Source organism: Cricetulus griseus, chromosome 8 (genome assembly GCF_003668045.3).
Source record: "Cricetulus griseus strain 17A/GY chromosome 8, alternate assembly CriGri-PICRH-1.0, whole genome shotgun sequence".
NCBI lineage: Eukaryota > Metazoa > Chordata > Mammalia > Rodentia > Cricetidae > Cricetulus > Cricetulus griseus.
This window is the reverse complement of record NC_048601.1, coordinates 61,503,755-61,523,227: the sequence shown is the minus strand read 5'-3', so window position 1 is coordinate 61,523,227 and position 19,473 is coordinate 61,503,755. Positions and strand designations below refer to the sequence as shown.

The 19,473-nt window shown below is 39.1% G+C and overlaps 1 pseudogene; it reads left to right on the top strand.

Moving 5' to 3' along the window:
• The first annotated feature begins 5,845 nt into the window (after window positions 1–5,845).
• On the top strand, window positions 5,846–6,310 carry LOC113838219 (annotated as a pseudogene).
• Window positions 6,311–19,473: the final 13,163 nt, after the last annotated feature.

The following is a 19,473-nucleotide window of genomic DNA, read 5'->3' as shown; positions in this document are numbered from 1 at the left end:
ATATCCTGCAACTGTCCATAGGTCAGAAATGCTTTGCTGATTTGTATGAGACCAGAACAAATCCCCATTAACTGATTCATAGGTGACTCCTCACAGTCCCTGCAGGTGTCAGTCCTAGTCAGGACACAGCATGGCCCTGATAATTTTACTACTGTGGCTGTCAATATATTGTACAGGACAGAAAATTTGTTTAGCACAGTGTATCCTATATTTCTTTACTAATCAGGAGATTCTTACTAAAATTGCTAATTATGTCATTTTATGTTTGCTTGTTTTTCTACTGTCAGGTGCCAGATGTGACATTCAAGTGAGACAATCACCATCCCTCCTGTCAGCATCTCTAGGATACAGAGTGACCTTCAATTGCCTGGCGAGTCATGGCATTAGCAATGGCCTAAATTGGTGCCAGAAGTAATCAGGGCAATTTCCTACACTGTTGACCTATAATGGAAAAAAATTGCAATCTGGTGTCCTCAAGGTTCAGTAGCCAATATTCTGGGAGAAATTTTACTCTAAGCCTCAGCAATGTGGAACCTGAAGATTCTGCCACTTATTATTGTCTACAGTGTTACAGTACTAATGCCACAGTGATACAAGCCATGACATAAGCCACAAGGGATGCTATGCTGTCCAATCTTTTACTCTTTGTGTTTTTATGTGCTCAGACTGCTTGTATACCAAGAAATAGTTTTGCTTGGAAGTATCCAGATAGCTGCACATTAATCCTGCTCTCTGTGGTCCTCTACCAGCATTCAGTGTGCATCTATCACAACAGAGGGAATAAACTGCATAAGCATGTGGTGCTTGCAAAGGTCTGAGAAGTTCAAGGACTCGTTGCTGATGCTTCAATCATCATGTGGCATACAGTAGGAGAGGCTCAATCCTTGTCTTATATGGTTAACCAAATGGGCTAATGGATAGTAAAAATCCTCTTTGACTTCAAATTTTAGTGATGGTCTCTATTGAGCAACTCTACAGAAAACAAGGAAACGAGACTCATTACCAGACCATACCTTTATAGAATTACTCCAAGGGCATTTCCAGTGATTATCAGATAATTAGACATCTGACATAATTATTGGAGTAATCCCTTAATTATTTTATTACAGGAGAGCATCATGGAGAGCTGGTAAAATGTACAGGAGTGGGTTTGGGTGGAGCATTGTTTCTCTGGATTGGTGTTTTTTTTTCCCTTGGAAGATGTATATTATCTGATTCAGTCCTATGTTCCCTGCTGCTTATGTGTCATATCTTTAATAGTTTGTAGCATCTGGTTACATCATCATAATGTTCTACCTCACAGAGTCTGTGTTAATTTTCCGGGACAAAATGAATAGAATGGCACACAGGTGTCCCGGAAAATTAACACCAAAATATGGTTGTTATTTATCATTTGAATCATTAAGGATGTAATTGTTCATAAAGTGGGTCATTCTATAATTCTACTACTATGGTTTGATTTCTTGCTTAATATTTCTGTCAGTAATTTATTAAATATTTCTCACAGGGGGCACCAACATATCTTACTAATACAATAAAAAAGTGAGATGGCATCCACAATTAACTCATGGCAAATTAAGAAACTAAAACAGAAAGTTAGTCTTTGGTCTAAGAACTTATTTGACACATCATGATATGGGAATGGTGTAATTTTGTTCACCCAGAGACAATGTTGACATAAAGCATTTTAAAGGCCCAAGATACCAGCAACCTCTCATCTGAGCATTTGGTATGAGTGTCAGAGAATTAAAACAGATTTTAGATTTCAATATCCACCTAGATGCAAAAATATTCAGAGACTTTCCATGTGACAACCATGATAAACTGAAAAAGTAATTTAAAATACAAAAACTGTAGAATTCACAAAAAAGGAGAGAGGGGAAGTTTAGAGGAATGAAACCTAGAAATATATTTAAGCAAAGGTTTTGCATGCCTTGTTCTACTTGGTTTCTGTTCATGTAATAAAATACTGACTAAAACCATTTTGGAAAGCAAAGATTTATTTGGTTTACCTGTTTTGCTTCAGTCCATTATTGAGGAAATTTAGGGCAATAAATCAAACAGCAAACTGGAGCAAGGAACTTACACAGAGACCATGGAGGAATGCTGCTCCTTATAGCTTACTGCTAATAGCTTGCCCAGTTTTATTTCCTTATATATTCCAGGTACATCTGCCCAGAGATTGCATCACTTCCTGTTGGCTGGGTCCTCTCACATCAATCATCACTAAAGAAAGAGAAGGGGAGAAGCGGATGGGGAGGAGGGCATGAGGGAACAGGAAGATCTAGTCAGGGAAAAAATACAGGAGAGCAAGAAAAGAGATATTATCATAGAAGGATCCATTATAGGTTTAAAGAGAATTCTGGCACTAAGGAAATGTCCAGAGATCTACAAGGTTGACTCAAACTAACAATCAAAGCAATAGTTGAGAGGCTACCTTAAATGACCTTCTCCGATAATGAGATTGATGACTACCTCATATGCCATCCTAGTGCATTCATGCAGTAGCTGATGGAAGCAGATGTAGACACCCACAACTAAACACTGAGATGAAATCTGAAATATAATTTCAGAGAGGGAGGAATAATGAGCAAAGGAGTCAAGACAAGGTGGGAAAAACCCACAGAAACAGGTGACCAGAACAAGTGGTTGAGTTTGGACCCCAGACAGATACCTGAAAAACCAGCATAAGACTTTTCAAGACCCCTGAAGGGGGAAGTCAGTTTGGAGTTCTGCACAATCTATGGGGCCACTGGTAGTGGATCAGTATTTATCCATGGTACCCAAGTAAACTTTGGGATCCCTCTCTACATAAAGGGATACTCTCTCAACCTAGACACACTGGGAGAGGGTCTAGGTCCTGCTCCAAATGATATTACAGACTTTGAAAATCCCCCATGAAAGGCCTCACCTTCTCTGATGAGCAGAAAGGGTTTGGAATAGGGGGTGAGTGGGAGACAGGGGATGAGGTGATAGAGAGGGAACAGAGATTAACATGTAAAAGAAGCTTGTTCTAATTTAAATAAAAAAGAAAAATATCCCAGTGACCTGCTCTTAGGCCAATATAATCTTTGTCTTTGGTTATTCTCTCCTGGATGAGCCCAGCTTGTGGTAAGTTGACAAATCAACCAACATGTGCCAAGAAGTGAAAAACTCTCATGAAAAATTCTAAAGCATAAATATAGAGGAAACACATTTTGTGTTCACAGATTGGAGGAATCAATCCTGTCAAAAATGAATGTACTATCCTTAGCCATTTGTAAATTCAATGTAATTTCTATCAAAATAGCAAAGACAGTATTCGTGAGAATCGTAAAGACAATCTAAAATCATACGCAATCACAAAATACTGTGCTTGTCCAAAATTTTGAGCATAACCATCCTATAACCTTCATCCAGCAGCTGGTGGAAGTAGAAGCAGACACCCATAACTTATCACGGAACTGAACTGGAACCCAGATGTAGAGAAGGACCAGTGAAGAGCACATAGGTCCAGACCACACTGGTGAAACACACAGAAACAGCTGACCTGAACATCCAGGAACTCTTGATCCCCAGTCTGACAGCTGGAATACCAGCATGGGACTGATCCAGACCCCAAGAACATGGGTTTCTGTGAGGAAAACTCAGAAATCTATGGGACCTCCTGTAGAAGTCCAGTATTTATCCCTAGCATAGGTATGGACTTTGGGAGCCCATTCCATATAGAGGAATACTCCCTGAGCCAAGACACACGGGGGTGGGCCTAGGCTCTATCCCAAAGGATACAATAGACACTAATGACACCCTATGGAAGGCCTCACCATCCAGGGGGAGCAGAAAAGATATGTGACAGATAAGGTTTTAGTGGGGGGGGGGTTGGTAGCGGAGGACGGGTGGGAGAAGGGAACTGGCATTGTCATGTAAAACAATCCTGTTTCTAATTCAAATTTAAAAAGTTAGAAAAAAGTAACAAGCCAAGAGACCTGGTGTACCTTATATTTAAAAACCCTCAAAGCTGTAACTAGTAAAACAGTATTATACTTGTATAAAAGAGGTAGACCAATGGAGTAGATTAGGTAGGCTAGGAGTAAACTGTCAATTGATTTTTTTAATGAAGAATTTAAGGAGAATCAACTGGAGAATACTCCATTCTTTAAAGTGAATTAATTTCCAATATATATTATCTTTCAATTTAGGTTCACATATGTCTGTGTGTGTTCATGAGCACATGTTCAAGTACCCACAAATGTCAGAAGACAACACTGGATCTCCTGCAGCTGGAACTGCAGGTGGTTGTGAGCTGCCTACCCTTTGGGATATTCAAATTCAACAGGGAAGATTGCTGGTAAATAGTTTTAAGCCATTAGAAAGTCTCCATTAGCTTGCTATTATGATCCCATTGTAGTGCTGAGTCTTTCTCAGTGTTTTCTTTTAAGCACCACAATTATGTTCTGGGTTGATACATTTCAGTTAACAAGAACAGTTAGTCAGAAAAGGACTACAGAAGATAAAAGGAAGATGCATACATTATGAGACTTTCCAAGATCTGTATGGTCTTAGAAAGTTTAGACCTCTGTTTTAGTTTTGCCAAGTCACCAGGAATGTGATCCACTCTTCTGACACTGTATGTAAAACAGAAAAGGGTGGGATCATTTACATTAGATGAAACTTTAAAGAAAGTATTGTAAGTGGCGAATATCCCCACGATGCAAGTGTCTCCTCAGTTAGTAGAAAATATTTTATTTATGAAAATATGTTATACATTATGTGTATTGCTTAGACAATTGAATTGTTTCTTATAGATTAAACTCTCTCTACCATAAACCAATTCACAAAGAGACTAAGTCAATCGATAATCCATTTGAAATATTATGGATATTCTGACCTAGCTTTAGAACCCTAGATTTTGTACTGGTGTTTAAACTAATAAACAACTCTTTATTTTTTTTAACTATTTGTTAATTTAATTCAAACTATAAACAATCTTATTTCATATATCAGTCCCAGGTCCCTCTCCCTCCCATCCTTCCATGACATACAATGACCCCATCCAATCCCTCTTCTGATTCATAGAACAGGTAGAGCCTTCCATGGGGATCATTAAAATCTGTCTTGTCATTTGGGGCAGGGCCTAGGTCCTCTCCCATGTGTCTAGGCTGAGAAAGTATGCCTCTATGAAGAGTGGTCTCCCAGTGTAGAGAATAGTAACAAATGTTAGAAAAGAGAAAATATGGAAGATCCCAAATGGAGAAAAATGTGCAACCCAGTCAGTTAGTGTGAAAGTATCTCCTTTTTCATATGGAATCAGTATTGCAAGTGACACACATTTGGGGGGAATCAAGGTGGTATTTGAGTACCTACTATATAATTCCTGTGTTTGTGCAATAGTAAACATATGTAAAGCTTTAAATCTTATTTTTAATACATAAAAGTGTTCCTGATAAATTCTCCTTTAAATTTATAGAAATGAGTTTTACAAACTCAAAAATTCTTCTCAGAAGAACAGAACAAATCAGAATTATTTGAATAAGTTGAAGAATAATATTCCCTTCTCTGTTTTATATTCCCTTACACCAGGATATTTGTATTTCTTTGAAATTTATTATTCAAAATATATCCTATATACATTAGAAATGTCACATATAATTTTATATCTAGAAAAAAGTGTCATCTTTAGGTTTATATATGTGGTCTTCCCTTGGGGACCCTGGGTTTGTGTTCAGTTATTGACTGAGATAAGCCTTACAGCTGTGCCCAGAACTAACTGGATCCCAATGATTTGCGTGCAGTCACTGCAGACATTGAGGACTTCTTCATATACCAGCCACTCCCTGTGCAGTTGTCATTGCAGTCAGGACTCAGCATGGATATGAAAGCCCCTGCTCAGCTCCTTTGGCTCCTGTTGCTCTGGCTTCCAGGTAAAAAGTCAATTAAATGGAAATTTCACTGTTATACAGTGATTGTTGTTAGCTGGCATATTGGGGAGGCCCTCTATTATGCTTAACTATGTGGATATTTATTGTGTCTCCACTCCTAGGTGCCAGATGTGATATTCAGATGACCCAGTCTCCATCTTCTCTCTCTGCATCTCTGGGAGATAGAGTCTAGTTGGTTAGGACGGCTCCAACAGAAACCGGGGAAAGCTCCTAAGAGCCTTATCTATATAGGATCCAATTTCGCAGATGGGGTCCCATCAAGGTTCAGTGGCAGTGGGCCTGACACAGATTATTCTCTAACCATCAACAACCTGGAGTCTGAAGATACTGGAATTTATTTCTGTCTACAGTATAATGAGTATCCTCCCACAGTGATACAACTCCTAACATAAACCTTCATGGAAGCAGAAGTGAGAGGCTGGGCTGCTCCAGATGCTCTTCTTCATGCATCACTTACTGAAACTGTTTCTCTGCTGTTACAGTATATCTTTTTATCAAAACTCATTGAGTTATTTGTTCTCTTAAAAAGCCTTAAAAGTCCTATCTGTACCCTAAATATTTTCCTTTTTCCAAGTCCTTTTTTTGCTCTAACAGAGGAAACACCCATTCGCTGTGGGGTGTCTGTGATTTATCCAAAGCTTGCACTCATAGAACAGTGAGAACTTTTGTGAATATTTCACAACGCATTGCCTAAATACAGTAAATTAGTTTCTAACTTCCAGTTTTTCAAGGTCAGAGAAATATTACTGAAAGAATTGGCAGTTGAAAAGATTCCTGGTTTTCTCAGAAAAGTTACAGCACATGTGTCATAAGAAAGGGAAGACTGTCAAACCATAATACTGTGCTGTGTCTTCAAATTCCAGTGGTGAGTGTTGATTCTCACAGCACTGTAGCACTTCACACAGAATCCTAATATCTCAATGTCCTCTGGTCTGCTAAAACAATCAAATAATATCCAATCACATTCACATGATATTTAAACCCACAGCAAGATGTTGAATATAGATTTGTCTATACTGGCACTGGACTTTATTCCAAGCACTCTGGAAGGCAGAGGCAAAGGCAGGCAGATCGATCTCTTTGAGTTCAGGCCAGACTGGTCTCCAAACTACACAGAGAATCCCTATCTTGAAAAACAAACAATTATGACATGTAGATTGTAAAAGGGTGCTTTAAACATGCTCCCATAAGTGTATTAATGAAGAATTCATATTCCAGAACATAGTTTTTAAAACAACACAAACCATGGTGGTAATGGTGCACACCTTTAATCCCAGCACTAGAGAGGTGGACACAGGAGGATCTCTGTGAGTTCAAGGACAGCCTGACATACTGAAAGACTTGCATGACAGCCAAGGCTGCACAGAGAATCCTTGTCCCAAACAGCAAAAAAACAACCCCCCCAAAAAATCAACAACAGAAATTGGGTATGCGTATAATGTGTTTTCTCTCTCTTTATGATATCCCATTCTTCTACCCAACTTTATGTATGCCTACAGTACACACAGACTAAATTACTATAAATTTCTATAAAGAGAACAACCAAGTCAGAAAATATAATTCCATTTTTAGAGGCTTCAGATTTTCTTAGTTGTGTTGTCTGTCTTTCTACATAAATTCTCAACTGTGTTAATTAACCTTACAAACTCCTTCAGGAGTATTAGTTACATTGCGTTAAGTTTATGTGCCAATTGAAGAAAGTATACATATAGAAGTGGTTGATTCAGCTGGAGAGAATTCCCAGTGGTTAACAGCTTCTGTTGCTCTTGAAGAGGATCTTGGTTTAATTCTCAGCACTCATAGGAGGACTGAAGGATATGCTTGACTTCAGTTCCAGGAAATCCAGTACCCTTTTCTAGCCTCTTATTGTAAGAGATATGAGCATAATATTCTTACAAACATGCCGGCAAAATAGTCATACATAAAAATTATTTTTAAAATGGTTCATGTTTGAAGGGAACCCTCATTTAGTCCCCTTCTTTAGCAGCCATGACAGGCTACAGAGAGACAAGTATGCCTCTAACACAAGGTAACTCCAGATCCTCTGGCCTCCCTGAGCCTAGGGCCAAAACTAAACACAAAGAAACTACTGATCCTCCACCCAGCCTCCTAGATGCTTGATTCCTGGGAACCGTTTGGCCACAAATAAACTCCAGTGGAGACCAAAAACTCCCCTGTGTTCTCAGGGTACAGTTCTGAAAACTACTGGTATCTATGAACAACAGACAACCTACAAGTAACAAGACAATGCCATAGAAACCACAGAATGTTCCATCTCAGGACTGACAAATGACAATAATTGGTCCACAGGTATTTAATTTCAAAATATGACTGAAAAATTCTCCTAATTGTTCCCAAATGTCAACTAATTAGAAACCAATCTGTGCCTACTGATGAAATCCTGTAACTTTTGTTTTTAAAACCTAGCAGTAAACAGGGAAGTTCATTCACTCCTTTTGGAGTCTGCTTTGTCTTCTTGTTAGACTGGGTCCCTGTCATGGCTGGAAGAACAATTATACCTTGCTTTTACAATAGAGTGAGTCTGTCTCCCAATTTGTCTTTGGGTATCTTTGCAACTTGGGAACAACAATGTTATGAAAATAGACATTCTCTATTCAGTTGTATGACCAAAGAGATTGTAAAACCCTTGTTGTATATGGAGATTTTATTGTAATTACTCCTAAATATTTATGTTTATATTCATTATTTTTGAATTTGTGTGCTGATCTATTCACAAATATCTTATTTAATATCATTCATTGCTCATTTCTTACTACAGTTTGCATGTTTTGCTGTTGGTTTAGGTACAAGTGATGGCACCAGACATTTTGATCTTATTTGAAATCTGAGGTATAAAATGCCCAACATTTTTTTACTGGGGACTTTATTTACTTGAGGTTATAGACAGCACATGACAGTAAGTTAATGCTTTGCTTCTTAAAAATTTATCATGAACATCTACTGAATCCTATAGAAAAGTTTTTTAAAGAAACTATATAGAGAATTATACAATTCTTGCTAATTGTCAGAAGGATGAACTATGTGGATAGTCTATGAACTATGAACTATGTGGATAGTCCCTGCCCCAAATGATTTGACAGACTTTGAAGATTCCCCATGGAAGGCTTCTCTCTCCCTGGGGAGTGGATAGAGGATGGGATGGGGGATCTGTGTGGGGGATGCGGGTATAGAAGGGAGAGGGAAATGGGATAGTTATGTAAAATATGATCATTTCTAATTTAAATAAAAATTTATATAAAAAAGAAAATAAAACTTTTTAAATAAAATAACAAAATTTCTCTATGGTGTCAGAGGTTCTAGTAATGACATCAGCTCATCTCCAAGGGAAGCCATATTGGTCTTTATTTTCTATGTGCAATTCCTGTAGTCCTTAGCAGAACAGCAAGAGGATCACACTCTTTGTCTTACTCCTTCTAATTTTCTATCTCAGTGAATAAATATTTGCTGTCTTACTTCCTTAGTTTTTTATTTAAAAATATTTTTTATTTTATATAGCAACCCTAGTTTTCCCTTCCTCCCCTTCTCCCACCTCCCATGCCACCCCACTTCCTACCCCTACCCATTCCTCAGAGGAGGTAAAGTCTTCCTTGTGGAGTCAACAAAGTCTGGCACACCAAGCTGAGGTAGGTTCAAGTGGGAGAACCCCGCCACCCCGTATTAAGTTTGAGCAGGTTATCCCACAATAGGGAGTGGGTTCCAAGAAGCCAGTCATATACCTGGGGTAAATCCTGCTACCGCTGCCACCACTCTAAGGCCAAGCTCCACAGCTGCTCATCTATGAGGTTTCCAAGTGAGCTCCAATGGATCCCAGAGACCGTCAGTCAAAGAAGATGTGTGACATACAACATCAGCAGGGTGGAGCCTAAGTATATTAGTGTTACAGCTAGAAAGATGATTCAGGGGCTAAAGGTTAGGCCCATATCATAAATATAAGTATACTGGAGTTTATTTCTGTCTTCAAGGTACACATGATCCTTCCACGGTAACACAGACACTAACAACAATAACTTTGCATAGCATGGCCAAGATGACAAATAGTGTAATTTGTTGGATGAGGACCACAACACACTGCATATGTGTGAGAAGGTGGAGAGCAAAGGGTAAGATTTGGAGCTCAGGGCTTTGGACCACGAGTGGTTTCTCAAGTGGGATCCATGTGTTAGCAAGTCAATTGGCACAGCATTGCCATTGCATCTACAACAGGATGATGGTGTGTGAGGGCCACTCAGCAATCAGGAAAAATTTAAATAAAACTGAATCAAAGTTCATCTTCAACTATCATGTCTCACTTGTAGGAAGTTATTTAGTGTGACATCCAGTTGAGAAATATGCTTTATTGTAATTCATTCCTTACTGTTATGTAATAGCCTTAATTGTCTCTTTTTCAGTTTTTAAAACTTCATGCTGGGAAATATAATTAAATATATCAGCTCTCTTTTGCCATCTATTTATGCAGCATGTGTTCTTCTTACTTCTTATGATTTTCTTTGATACTTTGTGATTTTTTCTTGTGCTTCAGGACTTTAGATCCTAGGTGAAGACAAAAAATTCTGTGTGCTCTCTATACAGAGATGATATTTCTACAATGCCTTTATATGTTACTTGGCCTTTTTCCTTTGCTGCTCTTAATATTTTCTCTTTATTCTGTAGATTTGTTGTTTTGATTATTATGTGTTGGGGGGTTTCTTTGTGTAGTTCAGTCTGTTTGGTGTCCTGTAAGCTTCTTGTACTTTCATAGGCATATCCTTCTGTAGGTTGGGGAAGTTTTCTTATATGATTTTGTTGAATATGTTGTCTGTATCTTTGAGCAGTGTTTCTTCACCTTCTTCTACACCTATTATTCTTAGGTTTGGTCTTTTTACGGTGTTCCATATTTCCTGTATATTTTGTGTTAGGGATTTGTTGGACTTGAGATTTTCTTTGGTTGATGAATGTATATCCTCTAGCAAGTCTTCAATAGCTGAGATTCTGTCTTCCATCTCTTGAATAATATTGGTTATACTCACATCTTTAGTTCCTGATAATTTATCCAGCCTTTCCATTTCCAGCATCGCCTCATTCTGTGTTTTCTTTACTGTGTCTATTTCAGCTTTCATGCTATGAACTCTTTCAAGAACTTCTTTCTCTTGTTTGGATGTTTTTTCTTGGCTTTCTTTAGATTCTTTAAGAGATTTGTTTATTTCTTGAATTTTTTGGTTTGTCTTTTCCTGCATTTCGTGTAATTTTTTGCTTTTTCTTCTATTTATTTTTTAAAGGATTTTCTTGTTTCCTCTTTAACGGTCTCTATCATCTTGCTGAGATTATTTTTGAGGTCCATCTCATCTTCATGCTCTGTGTTGGGCTTTTCAGATCTTGCTGGAGTAGAGTCCCTAGATTCTGGTGGTGTCATATTGGTCTTTCTGTTGTTGATTGAAATCTTATTCTGTCTTCTTCCCATATCTTCCTTATTGGGTGCAAGTGGGGTCCCTCTATCTCCTCTTGTGACCCAGTGGTGTGTGGGGGCCAGGAATTCAATGTCCACAACTCTGGATGGTCTTGTCTTTCCTGGTAATCTCCTCACTCCCTGTGGAACAGTTGGCGGAAAGAGATGGAAAAGTGGGGTGTTTCCAGATTCAGGGAGCTCCTCCTTGCATTCCGTGTCTACCCCAAACAGGCCCGGGGTGGTTGGGGTGAGTGATGGTTTGGGTGGGGGTTGGTTAAAGGCAGAGGCTCACTCACCTAGTTCCTGGGTTGGTCGGTGGAAACAGATGGAAGAGTGGGGTACTACCAGATTCAGGGAGCAGGGAACTCCTCTCTGCCTGGGTGTGTCTGCTCCAAACTGGCAGGCGCAGGTGTGGGGGTGGTCTGGGTGAATGATATTGAAAGACCCCCGAAGAGGTACTTTCGTAGAAGGAGACCCGCACCCAGGAATCAGCGAGACCACGAGCTTGGATGCAAAACTGCAAGAGGCTTTATTGGAGATACGGGTACCCGGGAGACTTAGCTTCTGTGAGGCCAAGCGCCCCGAGCCAAGGGAAAGCGGTCCTTATATAGGGAAAAAGGTGCAAGCTAGGAGCAGGGATTCTATTGGATAATTCTAATGAGGCATCGTACAGAGCTATTCCCATTGGTCAATGTAAATGAGGCGCTATACAGGGTTACTCAAATGAGGCGCAGTACAGAGTTATTCAAATGAAGTGAAACACAGAGTCTTTCAAATGAGGCAAAATACAGAATCATTTCTATTGGATGGTTCAAATGAGACACAGAGCCATTCCAGATCAGCATATTCTCAAGGTCTGGTGTCTGGTACAACAGACTCAATTCCCCCCCCCCTCGTCCAGATGGCTGACCTTGGGGGCGGAGACCTTGGGACAGAGTGTTTCTCACCGGGCGGGGACTCAGGGGCAGGGCCCCAGGCCGGCTCACTTGGTGTATGCTCTCGTGCCGGCCTACCTGGTGCTCGTCCTTGTGCCGGCCCACCTGGTGCTTGTTGCTCGGCCCCAGCCCCGGGGTGCGGCACCAGGCGGGCGGGCCTGAGTCGCCCCGCATGGGTGAACCTGCTTGGGAGGGAGCCAGCCGCCAGGCATATGGGTGCGAGCGCGTACGGGAGTGTCACCGAGAGAGAGAACGAGCCAAGGGGCGGGGTCTTTCAATATTTTGGGTGGGAGTTGGGTAAGGGCAGAGACTCACTCACCTAGTTCCTGGGTCAGTCGGCCGAAAGGGATGGAAGAATCTAAATTATCTTGTTATTTTATGTGTAGGAAATACTTTTTTCTGCATGAATGCCAGTGCACCCCATGACTGATTTGTGTCTGCGGAGTTCAGAAGAGGGTTAGATCCTCTTGTAGCAGAGTTAAGAACAGTTGTGAGCCACTATAATTTATGTGCCAGGTACCTAATTGTCATGTGGAAAAAGAATCATTCTTCTTTCCCACTGAAACAACTCTCCAGTGCATAAAGCTTACTCTTATCCCCGTAAGATGTTTTACAAGATGGCTCTTGTAACAATGGACATCCAATTGTATCCATGTGGAAAGATTTCCAAATCATAAGACAACCTTCCTGCAAAGTAGGGAAAGTATACTTCATGTATCTGTTTTATGTGTCTCTTGTGATAAATGAATACAACCTCACCCCTTCCAGAATCATAAAGTGATGATTTCATAGTATTCGTAATCAGGACACTTTCTGAGCTAAACTCAGACCTAGGATGGCTGTCCTTCATCTAGTGCCCTAATGAAAGAATTCATTTCTGCCTTCTTGTCTCCAGGATGCCTCAAAGTGTGTTTTAAGGTCTCTTCTCCTCATTATAGCATGACTTTTCACTGTCATTCTCCTTCTTCATAGAGGTAACTTTCCACCAATGCTATGAGGACATCATAAGCATACTGATTTTACCTATGTATTCAAAATATACAATCACTCTATGTCATATATCAACTCTTTTTTATATTACTATTTTATATTACTATTTTAAGAGCAGTGTTCCTAGTTTCTACACATCATCATAGATTCATTTTATGATAGAGAATGCATTAATTACATAATTTTTTCAGCTTAAACACTTGTTTTGAAATTAAAATATAATTATAGCAAGCCTCATGTAAGATATTAGCTTTCATAGTTTCAGAATGTTTTATCAAGAGGTCAAGAAAGGGAAGCCACCAGTAGTCCTACTCAATTTTGATTACTATGAACTAAACAGTGACCAGTATGGTAGTGATACCCATACCTTGGAGGTAACCAATAGTTATTAATTCGATATAAGGCCCCATCTATAAGAGGGAAATCATGTCTGGTAATATTAACCTAGCCAAAGACCTGGAGCTAGTGTGGTCATGGATATTGAAGATGATAAAAATTTCCTCTTAACTAAACCAGCATAATCCCTTACTATATTTTTAAAATTTATTCTTATACATACATCACCCATTATCAATGGAATATGTACTATAACTTTTAACATGGTACTTGTTCTCTAAAGTGTAAAATAATTTTTAAAAATCATCAGATTTTAAAATTTATGAAAGATGGTCAGATGTGTTTTGTGGCCTCTGATGTGTTTGTTACAGGAGTTGAATATTCTTTTGATTCCTGAACATGGTTGTTTCTTAATGGATGCTTCCCCAATATTGCAGCAAGTAAAATATATTTTGTTCAAATTTGTTCAAAAGCTCTCAATTGAACAAAGTAATCAATTTTCCTATCCAGCTGTAACACCAAGGAAGAAAAGAGAATAGTTTGTAAGATCCATAAGACTAAGGCACTAAGGCAGCTCTAAGATTACTGGGAAATAGTCTCTTCATAACACACACAACCACACACACACACACACACACACACACACACACACAGAGAGAGAGAGAGAGAGAGAGAGAGAGAAAGAGAGATAGACAGAGACAGAGACAGAGACAGACAGAGAAAGACAGAGAGAAAGAGAGAGAGAAGAGGGGAAACAGAGAGAGGCAGACAGGAAGAGAAACAGTGAGAGACAGAGAGACAGACATTGACACACAGGGAGGTACAGTCTTTGAAAATCTTTTTGAATTATTAAAATATTATTTAAAATGTATGATTATTAAATGCACATTATATTTAGAGCGATTTTACACATCTAGAAAGCAGAAGTGACAGGTCAAATATTTTCTAAAAGATTAATGGAGTGTTTTTTGCTATTACAGTGGCTGCACCTGAATCTACTACTATTTCAGCCACTAACTGTGGTCCACAATCAATGACCCAGTGCTCAGTTTAATGTTTTGAGAGACTTTTACATCCTGCCTGAAGTGCTTCTGCCTCTTCAGCCAAAATTAGTTCATAACTAAATCTCAGTTTTTCTATTTTACTAATAAAGACCTGGAAGTCAGATGCTTTTGTGAAAATCTGCTAAGTAAGCCAGAAAAGAAACTATCCAAGTTCCTCCCTAGCCTGCAACCAAGGAAGAGAGATTCTTCTACTATAGTAAACTGAAAAGATGGCCAAATTCACAAGTCCCTCTATTCTATTTCCTGTGCCTTTTTTCCACTTTCTGGAGTTCCTCCTAGTTTCTATGGTTACTGTCAACTAGTTGCTGACTCCACCTTCTAAGGGAAGGTTTTCTTTAATTAACATAAATTCAATGTTCAAAATGTGTTCAAATATCCCACTAAAATGGAGGTGTATCTAAATCAAGTTCTCTTAACCAGAATATCAGAGTCCTACAGTTTGGATGATGGTAGGTCCGTGAGTGACACACTTGATGATAGTTCATGCTATTGACTCAGTTTCTCACTGTGCTAAGAAGACCTAAGGTACAAATAATGGTAGAGAAACCCAGCAGTCTTAGCTGGCAACTCTAAAGATTTAGGGAAGGGTTTAGGGAGGACATAATCACAGCCACCTGATGCCTCCCTTGTATGAAGACTCAGGGCATGAACAAGATGGCCATAGAGCACTTTCAAGCTTTTTCCCCACACATTTCTAAGAGTGGTTGCAATGTTATCTGGAAGCACTTCTGAAAGTTATTAGGCCATGTTTTGTCTGACGTCTGCATCAATTTGAAATAATCTGAATTCTCCTGTTGCAAGCTTTACTTTGCAGTAGCTCCTTGCTTAGAAGAGTCTTAATATGGCATGTAATTCCTCATTCTTCTAATGTAGTTAAACTGGGCCTTCACAAATCATTAGGTATCACGTAATACAGACTATCTGCAGACATTTGTCTTGCTTCAGCCAGCACCAACCTCCATCTCTTTCTCTTTCTGTATTTCTCAGTATCAATGAGGTGCTATTTTTGGTGATGCTTATTTAACTCATGTTCCACATCTCATTTCTCTGTTTTGGGAATATGTATTCTGTTATTCCCAATAGCTTTTTCATCATTTGTTTCATTTTCTGTCTACAAATGTTAACTATGTGAAGCCACAGTCTTGAATACTATGAATTGAATTCAAATTCAAGAAAATTACTTCTTTGCAAACTTGGAATATTATTGTTGTTAGCTTCAAAACAAGGTACTAATTTTAATTAGATATTATCTGCAAAGTTAATATATACTAGGTGTATCTGGTAGTAATAATTTTCCCTTATACACTGCTAGAATTTGTACAATTTTGAAAATAATCTCATTGTCATTGGAAGATTAATATGTTCTGTCATAATTAGTCTAATTTTCATTTGTTTCTCTTGGCACATGTTGTTCCCCAAAGTAAACAACACCCAGTTTATGTCATGTTTGCAACAAGAGAAACACCTTTGCATGGAGTGCATACCTATCAGACCTAGTCTTTTCATGGAACCCATTTGAATCTTTGGTCCAAAAAATTTTAAATGTTTGTGATTTAGACCATACTGATGGAGGGGAGAGGTTTACATTGGTATTCAGCATTTTGAGCCTTAAGGAAACTCTAATTAGCATTAAAGTCTATGGTCTTCAAAAGTTATTTAGGAAATGTAACTGTGGTTCATGAGAAGTCTCCATCTCTAGCTGACAGAAAAAAGTTTCTAGCATTATTCATGTGATACTGATTTTGGAAACATGTAAAATACAGGACTGTTGGAGACTTGGATTCTTCTCTGCACCTTCAGAGAGGTGCTGTGGCAGGGTTGAAATCCCCGAGGTGAAGCACTGAGTGGCCCATCAAGAATTGTGACAATTAAGCCTGGGTTGCAATGGAAATCTCTACATGTTGGACCTGCATGAACCATCAATTTCTGAAAAGCATGACTAACATACAGGAAACAGAACAAACAGAAGTGAGAGGAACTTCCATTATAATAACTGATGCATTCTAGTGGTGAACACTCTAAGCCATTTGGAGGCTTTTGTCTTCAGGTCAAGTCCACATCCTTACTCATATTTCTTAAACTTTACTTCATAAAAATTTCCCAAGAATAAATGCTGCCTATTCCAGTGGCTCATCTTAAATGTACTCTGTGAAGGAAGCTCCTGAAACACCAAAGTTCATCCATATTCTCTTTACAGAATCCTGTGTCTGTATTGTTCCAAACAATTTGGCTAATTACAATATGGCTCTCCATGCTCTTAACTGCTGAGTCATAAATCCAGTCCCTTTTGTATTGCTTCACTAAAAGTTATCTATACTGGTCTCATGTTTGAACGAATTTATTACTCTTATTTTTTGCAGTATGTGTTACAATATTTTAGATATTGTGATGTTTTATCAGCATAATCTGTTACTAGAAAATTGTATACATGCATGTTTTGCATTATTATTGCTCTTACTCATAGCATGTCTTTTCTTTCCACCCTACAATTCTCCTTTCTGCATTCATTTCTTTTGTTTATATGTTTTGTTGTATGACCCCTGAGTTTAACTGTGATGGCTCTTAGATCTTAGTTTAGTTTGTCATTATCTGTTTGAGATTAGTGGGCTCACTGTTGGAAACACAAATAAAGACATTGGCTTTTCCTCTCCACATATATTTCAGAAGCCAGTAGTTCATCCTGACTTCCCTAGTGAAATTTTCTCTCTATAACATTCTATCATACACAGTCTTTTGTCAATTTCTCACATACCCAAAATTGTAATGTTCTTTCCCCTACTAGATTGCTCATGCAGTACCCTGGATGCCTGCCTTACCAACTATATGGTTACTTGGAATTGCTTCTAAACTTTCTTGGATGGTATGGTCAAAACTCAGTCTTCAAGAATTGATTTCAGGACCCTTAACTTCTCCACCTCATGTGCTTCCCTCTATAAATTTCTCATTCCCATACAACACTACTATTTTTATCATGGTTTTGTCTTCCTCCCTAGGCCCCCTCTCTTGTCCCTTTCTCTATGTCTCCTTTGCCCATGCTGTTTTTGTCTTCCTTTTTCATTATATCCATTCACCCCTACCCCATGGCCTTTTTCAGTCTTCCACTTTCCCTCTCTGATCTGGACTTTTCCAGATAGGTTGGCTGTGCATTCCCCTATATCAACAATAAAAACATTCTCCTCAACCATAATAAGGAATTGCTTTTAGAGGTACTGTTCAGGCAGGGGCTCAGGATGATGTTGAGTTACTGTCTCCTCCCACTGAGGGTCCCCAGACAAGGCCAGAAATTTGCTACTCATTTCATCTGCAGAGCTGGGGAATGTTTTCCACAGATATTGGATCAAGACCCTGGATATGTTTTCCTTAGAAAAGGAAAGGGAATGGAAATGCCCACTTGATTTCATCCAATGTGCAGGCCCCCAGTTTGTGCTGATAAATAGCTGGTTCACTGAGGATTTGAATGACTGTGATAATGGGGCTAGGAGATCCATCTCACTGAACAATCAATTGAGACTATCAGAAACTGAACCTAAAATTCAAATTCTTTGTTCACTGTGATTACTTCATCCATACCATTCCAGTAACTCCCTGTGGGGAAAGTACAGATCAAGGACCTGCAATAGGTAATGATGTCTGATGAAGACTTTGCACTGGTACTGGTCAGTTGGAAACCATGACTGGACAATGTCCCCACAGCTGAAACCATGGATGAATTCTTTCAGATATGGTGATATGATCACTTCAGCTTCTGCATGGGGGTAGGGTATCCTATTCCTGGTGCTTAATTCCCAGTTCTTTTGAGATGCCTCCTAGTGACCTGCAATGAGACAGGCCCAGGGCCACTGGCTTGACCAACAGCTGAGCATCACATAGCAGCAGTAATGCTGGTAAGCCATTGTCTTCCAGCACATCCAGAAGTTCCTGTAGAGTATTGATGAGGATGATGAATAACTCAACCTTGTCAAGGCAGTGCTGAAATAGCTGGCAGAGAAGAATGCTAGATCAGGTGTCATAGTTTTGTTCTTTGGCCACTTACACAGGGATGTTGTTTTTATCTGCAATCTGGTGCCAGTTAGGCAAAACACCCATGAGTTCTGTCTGGTGGCCATTACTGCTGAGGAAATTGTGCATGACTACTACAGCTTAGATGAGCTGAGCAAGAGAAGAATTGACAATTACCTGAAGGAGCTGATGAAAAAGTGATACCCCTTTGTAATCAGCCCAATTTTCATGTTCATGAATTTTCATCTCACCAGAAATTGTACAGTCCCTTATAACAATATCTGAATAGACAGGCAGGTTGTGAATAGAATTCTCTACATAAATCTATATGCCAGATCCTATCCTTAATTATATCAAAAGAGGCTGTCTTTCCTTAAAGCAGTCAGAAGAGAAGGCTGCAGAGGCCATGGAATATACAGCAGTGACAAGTAGTGTTTAATAAATCCTCACAGTTGGGGAGCCCCACTTGGCAAAGCTGTGGTGTTATTGGTTGTTCTCTTTCTGAATCTTTCTTGAGTACAAATGTTATACCTCCCTAATAAGCAAGGATGTAGGGTTCTTTCTACAGCCCTTTGGTGGTGTGTTTTATGCTTGTTGGTTACACAACCTTTATGTGTGTTGGTCACACATATAGGTGTGGGTGTCAAGAAAGATGATTTTGGCTTAGACTGCATAATTTTGATGAGTGGAAATAATACTTGGATGTTGTACATTAATCAGACTAACATAGAATTTTCAGTCACAGCTTTTCACAGAGACAATTAGATTTTCTTCAGTGTAGATTGAAA